The sequence below is a fragment of the Nicotiana tabacum genome, chromosome 17 (assembly GCF_000715075.1).
Source record: "Nicotiana tabacum cultivar K326 chromosome 17, ASM71507v2, whole genome shotgun sequence".
Classification (NCBI taxonomy): Eukaryota; Viridiplantae; Streptophyta; class Magnoliopsida; order Solanales; family Solanaceae; genus Nicotiana; species Nicotiana tabacum.
In genome coordinates this window covers 48,945,484-48,954,495 of record NC_134096.1, presented here as the reverse complement: position 1 = coordinate 48,954,495, position 9,012 = coordinate 48,945,484, and positions in this window count along the sequence as shown.

Here is a 9,012-nt window from a genome sequence, read left to right as displayed (position 1 = left end):
GTTCAGGAGCAGGCTCCAGTCGTGGACAAGACTGTGGGACCAGCTCAGGCACCACTTATGCCCATTGTGATTTCAGGCCTTTAGGAGGCCTTAGCTCATATTCTGACCACGTGTACCAGTCTTGCACATGCGGTCTCTGTTTCGGCCGCAGCATCCACTTCTCAGGCCGGGGGAGGGGGCTCAGACTTCCGCCGCCCGCACACCAGAGCAGGTGGTACAGAGTTGTCCCATCATGCTATCTGGTTGGTTCCCAAAGACAGGGAGAGGATCTGGAGGTTCATAGATGGCCTCAATTTTCAGCTGTGATTTCTTATGACTAGAGAGAGAGTGTCTGGTGCTACTTTTGATGAGGTTGATTTCCCGTCATATTGAGATGGTTCGCAGCCAGGAGTGGGTAGAGAGGGAAGCCAAGAGGCCTCATGGCCATGGTGGCTTCAGCGGTGTTCTTTCTGGGGGCAGTTCCACTACGGTAGGTGTCGTCCTTTCAGACATGCTCAGATGGGTCGCCCAGTTCACCGTGGTGCATTATCTAGCCATGATACACACCGCTATCAGTGGGGTATGTCTTCAATCAGTGCACTACCAGCGTAGAGTTCTCACCCTATTCGTCAGCTCAGGTGTCTACGGGTAGTTCTTTGGGGCATCTGGAGCAACAATTCCGTCATCAGAGGAGGGGTTGTTTCGAGTGTGGAGATTTTGGTCACATTAATAGAGATTGCCCTAGGTTGTTGAGTGGTACTCCACAATAGAGTACTCGGCTGATGGCACCAGCAATAGCAGCTCCATCACTCGCCCTGCCAGCTAGGGGTGGGGTTAAGTCAGCTAGAGGTCGCCCAAAAGTGGGAGGCCGATCAAGGGGCGGCCGGGCCCGTTTTTATGCTATTCCTGTCAGACTAGATGCCATTGCTTCAGATGCTGTGATTACAGGTATTATCTCAGTTTGCCACAGAGATGCCTCTGTATTATTTGACCCTGGTTCCACTTATTCATACGTGTCTTCGTATTTTGCTCATTTTCTAGATATGCCTCGTGAGTCCCTAATTTCATCTCTTCATGTATCCACTCTAGTGGGCGATACTATCATTGTGGATCGTGTATATTGGTCATGTGTGGTGACTATTAGGAGTATGGAGACTAGAGTGGATCTCTTGTTGCTTAGTATGGTCGATTTTGACGTGATTTTGGGTATGGATTGGTTGTCTCCATGTCATGCTGTTCTAGATTGTCATGCTAAAACCGTGACGTTGGCGATGTCGGGGTTGCAGAGGGTTGAGTGGAGCGACTCTATAGACTATGTTCCCAGTAGAGTGATTTCATACTTGAAAGCTCAGCGAATGGTTGAGAAAGGTTGTCTATCTTATCTGACCTTTGTGAGGTACGTTAGTGCAGAGGCCCCTGCTATTGATTATGTTCCAGTGGTGCGAGATTTCCCAGATGTGTTTCCTGCAGACCTTCCGGGCATGCCACCCGATAGGGATATTGATTTCGGTATTGATTTGGTGTCAGGCACTCAGCCTATTTCTATTCCTCCATATCGTATGGCACCGGTGGAGTTGAAGGAATTGAAGGAGCAGCTTCAGGAACTCCTTGATAAGGGGTTTACTCGGCCTAGAGTGTTACCTTGGGGTGCACCAGTTCTATTTGTGAAGAAGAAGGATGGTACTATGAGAATGTGCATTATTTACAAACAGTTGGACAAGGTCACAATCAAGAACAAGTATCCATTGTCGCGTATTGATGATCTGTTTGACCAGCTTCAGGGAGAGAGGGTGTTCTCCAAGATTGATTTGAGACTAGGGTATCACCAGATGAATATTCGGGACTCAGATATTCTTAAGACACCTTTCAGAACCCGATATGACCATTATGAGTTCCTTGTGATGTCTTTTGGGAAGACCAACGCCCCAGCAACATTCATGCATTTTATGAACAATGTGTTTTAGCCTTATCTTGACTCGTTCATTATTGTATTCATTGATGACCTCCTGGTGTACTCTCGTACCCAGGAGGAGCATGCTCAACATCTGAGGATTGTGTTACAGCGATTGAGGGAGCAGAAACTTTATGCAAAGTTCTCCAAGTGTAAGTTTTGGATCAATTCAGTGGCGTTCTTGGGACACGTGGTGTCCAGTGAGGGTATTCAAGTAGACCTGAAGAAGATAGAGGCGGTTCAGAGTTGTCCTAGACCGTCCTCATCCACGGAGATTCAGAGTTTTCTCAGTATTTGGTGTATTCTGATGCATGGGGGTAGAGTGATTGCTTATGCTTCACGCTGGTTGAAGCCTCATGAAAAGAACTATCCTGTCCATGACCTTGAGTTAACAACTATTGTTCACGTCTTAAAGATTTGGCGGCACTATTTATACGGGGTCCATTGTGAGATTTACACTGATCATCAGAGTTTGCAGCATCTGTTCAAATAGAAGGATCTTAAATTGCATCAGCGGGGGTAGTTGGAGCTTTTAAAGGACTATGATCTTAAATCCCGGGAAGGCCAATGTGGTGGACGATGCCTTGAGTCATCGGGCGGAGAGTTTGGGGAGCTTGACATATCTTCCAGTAGCAGAGAGGCCATTGGCATTGGATGTTCAGGCCTTCGCTAGCCAGTTTGTTAGATTGGATATTTCTGAGCCGAGATGAGTATTGGCTTGTGTGGTCTCTCGGTCTTCTATTTATGATCGTATCAGGGAGCGTCAGTATGATGACCCCCATCTGCTTGTACTTAAGGATACGGTCCAACACGATGATGCTAAGGAGGTCACTATTGGGGATGATGGTGCATTGAGGATGCAGGGCAGGCTATGTATACCTAATGTAGATGGTTTACGTGAGTTGATTCTCCAGGAGGCTCACAGTTTGCGGTGTTCCATTCATTCGGGTGACGTGAAGATGTATCAGGATTTGAGACAGCATTACTAGTGGAGGCGAATGAAAAAGGATATACTGGAGTATGTAGCTCAGTGTCTAAATTGCCAACATGTGAAGTATGAGCATTAGTGGCCTGGTGGGTTGCTCCAGAAATTAGAGATTCCGGAGTGGAAATGGAAGCGGATAACTATGGATTTCGTTGTTGGGTTTCCACGGACTCAGCGGAAGTTTAATGCAGTTTGGGTGATTCTGGACAGGCTGACCAAGTTAGCTCATTTCATTCCTATGATGACTACCTATTATTTCGATCAGCTGGAACGAGTGTATATCTGCAAGATCATCAGGCTTCATGGTGTACCGGTATCTATCATCTCTGAGTGGGGCACACAGTTTACATCACGGTTCTGGAGGGCCATGCAGTATGAGTTGGGTACTCGAGTGGAGTTGAGCATAGCATTTCACCCTCAGACGGACGGACAGTCCGAGCGCACTATTCAGATATTAGAGGATATTCTCCATGCGTGTGTGATGGAGCTTGGGGGTTCGTGGGATCAGTTCTTGCCACTTGCGGAGTTTGCCTAAAACAACAGTTATTAGTCGAGCATCCAGATGGAACCGTACGAGGCTCTGTATAGTAGGTGGTGTAGGTCTCCAGTGGGTTGGTTCGAGCCGGGCGAGGCTAGATTATTGGGGACATACTTGGTTCAGGATGCTCTAGAGAAGGTTAAGGTGATTCAGGATAGACTACGCACAGCCCAGTCCAGACAGAAGAGTTATTTGGATCAGAAGGTTCGCGATGTTGCATTCATTGTTGGAGAGCGAGTCTTGCTCCGGGTGTCACCCATGAAGGGTGTTATGAGGTTCCAAAAGAAGGGCAAGCTAAGCCCGAGGTTTATCGGTCTATTTGAGGTATTGCGATGTGTTGGCGAGGTTGCTTATGAGCTTGCCTTGCCTCCCAATCTAGCAGGCGTTCATCCCGTATTCCATGTTTCTATGATCCGAAAGTATCACGATGATCCGTCTCACATATTGGATTTCATCTCAATCCAGTTGGACAAGGATTTATCTTATGTTGAGGAGCCGGTGGCGATCTTGGATAGGCAGGTTCGAAAGCTTAGGTCAAAGAATATTGCTTCTGTCAAGGTTCAGTGGAGGGGTCAACCGGTTGAGGAGGCGACTTGGGAGACCGAGCATGATATGCGTAGCCGTTATCCTCATCTTTTTACCACTTTAGGTATGTCTCTATGCTCGATCGAGGACGAACAATTATTTTAAGAGGGGGACGATGTAACGACCCGGTCGGTCATTTTGAGTGTATTAGCCCTGATCCCCTATTTACTGTTTTCCCCGTATCTGTTTCTGCTTATGTGACTTTCCGGGACGTCTTGTTTTTGGTTTCGGAGTGTTTTGGGAAACTTAGTGCCTAAAACGAAAGCTTAAGTCTCAGGATTTTGACCGTAGTTAGAAGTGTGTGAAGACGATTCTGGAATGGAGTTTCGTCGGTTACGTTAGCTCCGTTGGTTAATTTTGGACTTAGGAGCGTGTCCGGACTGTGAATTTGAGGTATGTAACTAATTTTGGCTTGAAATAGTGAAAGTCAATTTTTTGGGAAGTTTGACGGGGGGTTGTCCTTTTGATATCGGGGTTGGATTGGAATTACGAAAGTTTGAGTAGGTCTGTGGTGTCATTTATGACTTGTGTGCAAAATTTAGGGTCAATCGGGCTTGATTTGATAGGTTTTGGCGTCGTTTGTAGAATTTAGAAATTTCAAAGTTCATTGGGCTTGAATCCGTGTGTAATTTATGTTTTTGGTGTTGTTCGAAGTGATTAGAAGATTTGACTAAGTTCGTAGCAGGTTATAAGACTTTTTGGTATGTTTGGTTGAGGTCCCGGGGAACTCGGGTGGTTAACGGATCAAAGGTTGATGTTGAAGGATAGCTGAAATGTTGTTCCTGCTAGTGTAAATGAACCTACGCGTGGGGAAGCACAGGTGCAGTCACGCAGAAGCGAAGAGGATGCCGCAGATGCAGGCAAGGCCAGAAAGGGCAGGGGGCACAGGTTCGATAAATGATGCGCATCTGCGAGCTCGCAGATGCGAGGATGGGCCGCAGTGTGAAAAAGGAAATGTTTGGCATTTCCGCAGAAGCGGATGAAGGGCCGCAGGAGCAACTCCGCAGGTGCGAGCGCAGTGTTTTTAGTGGGTTCCGCAGGTGTGGATGTTTTTGCGCAGGAGCGGTTCTGCAAGTGCGGAAATAGGGTCGTAGGTGAGAAAAGTCTAGGCAGAAGGTTTAAAAGGCAAGGGTTTGCGATTATATTCTTATTTCACCATTTGAGACTCGGACTTAGGCGATTTTGGAGATATTTTAGAGGGGATTATTGAGGCAAGCTTATTGTACTTATTTTTTTTAATCATAAATCTTGATTCCCCAATTATTGCCCCACCTATTTAGCAAACTTTTGAAGTGAAATTTGGGGGTTTAGGGCTTGAGAATTTGAGAGTGGATTTTGGGGATTTGGAGGACCAAATGATGTCGGATTTTGATGTATTTAGTATGGTTAGACTCGTGCGTGAATGGGCTTTCGGGTTTCGTGACGTTTATTGGATTTCTAGAGGTGGGCCCGGGGGCCGGGTTTGAGTCGATTTCGGATTTTGCCTTATAATTTCGTGTTTTTCTTGTGGAATTGATTCTTTTAGCCTATATTCATTATATCGTACTCCTTGTGGCTAGATTCAGAGCGTTTGGAGATTGATTCGAGGGGAAAAGACATTGCGGAGTAGGAGTTTGCGCGGTTTGGGGTAAGTAACAATTTTAAATCTGGTCCTGAGGTTATGAAAACCCGGATTATGTGAGTATTTTGGAGGTGATGCACATGCTAGATGACGGATGTGTGGGCGTGCACCGTAGGAATTGGGACTTTGTCCATTCCGTGAAACTGTAAAGTTGAATAACTTGTTGCTAGCCATATGCAGTCCCTGTGTTATAGAAATTTGGCTACCAATCATGTTAGAAATCATGCTTAGGCTATGTGATGGTACTGCTGGGACTTGCAGAGGTCGCGTACTTGTTGAATTACTTGTTGATTGCTGTCCTGTACCTAGTCATGGTTTTACTTACATATCATATCTCAGCCTCTTCTTGATTCTTGTTTATACACTATGCTATCTTTGTTTGGGCTGATCTTTGTTATTTCCGAGAGCCCGAGAGATTAGATAGGTTGATGACTAAGTGAGGCCGAGGGCATGTCTGTGAGGTATTGATACTATAGCACGTGAGTTGTCCGTGCGATTCCACATATTGATACTATGGCACGTGAGTTGCCCATGCAACATATGAGTTGTCCGTGCGATTTAACATATTAATATTATAGCACGTAAGTTGTCCGTGAAATACGTGAGTCATCCGTGCAGATATAGCGCTTGGGCTGAAAGGAGCCCCTCCGGAATATGCATACCCCTAGTGAGCGCATGTACCTATTGAGTGTGAGTACTGAGGGTTGAGAGCCGAGAGCCGAGTGATTGAGCTGTTGTGACGAGTTGTGTGACTATTGCCCTGAGAGGATGTACTTGCTTTTTTATTTGTTGATGCACTTAGTTGCTATCTGTCATTATCGTAAAATTTCTGAAAGATTCTATATCCGGATTTACCTGCACTGTAACTGTATAAAACTGATTTGATTTGAACTGCCGGATTTGCAAGCATGTCTATTCTTTGCTGGAATTATTGAAAATGAATTGTATTTGTATAGCTCGTCACTACCTTCTCAGTTCCTTATTTATTTCTATTACTTGCTGAGTTGGTTGTACTCATGCTACACCCTGCACGTCACGTGCAGATCCAGGTGTGTTTGATCATAGAGGTCATTGAGTTCGTGCGCGATCGAGTACTGGAGACTACGAGGTAGTTGCCGGCGTCCGCAGACCTTGTCTCTCCTTCTATGTTTTCTTTCCTTCCTGTGTTGATACTTAGACACTGTTTTTATTAGACTGGAGATCTAGATGCTCATGACTTGGTGACACATTGATGTTTGGGGGTATCTTTCCACATTTTATTTTGAATTAACTCCGATTTTTGTAAACAATTTCTAGTATGAAAAAGCTTTGAATTATCCTTTTTATGAAATATTGAAGTATTTTGAAAGGTCAGCTTGCCTAGTACCATCGATAGGCGCCATCACGACAGGTTAGAGTGTTAAGTCATGACAGCGGCAAAGGAACGCTTCTGCCCACCCGCTCCTACGGACCAAGTCCGCTTCTTCGACCAACAGGCCTCCAAGGCCTTTCCGCTTCTGCGCTCATTCCTCCGCAGAAGCGACTCCGCTCCTGCCGTCTTCACGTCGCATCTGTGACCACTGGCCATTTCCCCTAGCCCCGAATCTGCGTCCCATTGCTCGCTTATGTGCGCTCGCACCTGCGGTCAATCTTGTGCATGTGTGATTGTACCAGAAGTGGTGCCATAAACCATTCTCACAAGTCCAAATTTGATCCGTTAACTGCCCGAAATCCACCCGAGGCCCCCGGGACCTCAACCAAATATACCAACCAATCCAAAAAAATCATTCGGACTTAGTCGAGCCTTTAGATCACATCAAACAACGCTAAAAACACGAATTGTGCATCGATTCAAGCCTAATGAACTTTAAAACTTCAAACATCTACATCTCGCACCGAAACCTATCAAATCAAGTCTGATTGACCTCAAATTTTGCACACAAGTCATAATTGACATTACAGACCTATTCCAACTTACGGAATCAGAATCCGACCCCGATATAAAAAAGTTCACTCCCGGTCAAACTTCCCAAAAATCCTCCCATTTTCCAACTTTCGCCAATTGACGCTAAAATGACCTACGGACCTCCAATTCGACATCCGAACACGCACCTAAGACCAAAATCACCCTACGGAGCTATTGGAACGGTCGAAACTCCATTTCGAAATCGTCTTCACACAATAATAACTACGGTCCATTCCTAGAACATAAACTCCCAACTTAGGGACTACGTGTCATATTTCACTCCAAAACCAAAAATAAATCCTCCTGACAAGTCACAAAACCCAAAACTGAAATAGAAGGAGCAACAAATAGGGGTTCGGGACTAGTACTCTCAAAACAACCGGCCGGGTCGTTACAAAAAAATTACATACACACCCATATATATATATATATATGTTAAATATTAAATATTATAAATTGACAAAAACCGACCGACTTTGGTCGGTATTCTAATTAAATTAATTTTAAAAACAATTTAAAATTGAAATACAGACCGATTTCGATCGGATATGGGTAGTCAAACAGTCAAAAGAAACTTAAATATACCGACCATATTTTCTGACCGAAGTCGATCGGAAAATTCTAATTAAGCGTGCCAGAGAACGGGTTTCTTCCCCATTTTCCTCTTTACTCTTTCTCTCACTCTTTCTTTCACATCCATAAACCCTTCCCAAATCCCACCCAAATCACCTCACCACTCCCTTCTCACCCAAAATCAAACCCCCTCACATCGTCTCTCCCGCGCCACCACTGCTTCTCCGCCACGGCTGCTCCTCTGCCACCATTGCCGCGCCACCACTGCTCCTCTGCCACTGCCGCGCCACTCTCAAAATCATACCCCTCTCCTCTCTTTGAAGGTTAGTTATCTACATTTGTTAATTTTGGTTATTTAAATTGTTTCAATTTTAATTGTATAAACTAGGGTTTACAATTTGGGATTTTTGGCAGTTTGGGATTTTGTAACTAATGTTTATTATGTAACTTAATTCTATAAATTAATTTGAATAATGATTAATATAACATGTAATGTATTTATTTTTTATGTAGATGGAATATCATAGTTGGACTTTTAGGGCACATTAAATTATGATTTAGAGTTTATTACTTATAATTAATAGTAAGTGAGTTAGTCTAATTGAATGGCTTAACTAATTCAATATTCTAGTGTTTGACTATGTTGTGCTTTGTAACTAAAGTTTATTATGTAACTTAATTCTATAAATTAATTTGAATTATGATTAATATAAATATAATTTATTTGTTCTTTATGTAGATGGAATATCGCAGTTGGATGTATAATAGGAATTATCCTAATCGTCAGTTTTTTAGGGAAGAATTTATAGAAGGGGTTAAGGAATTTATTAGGCAT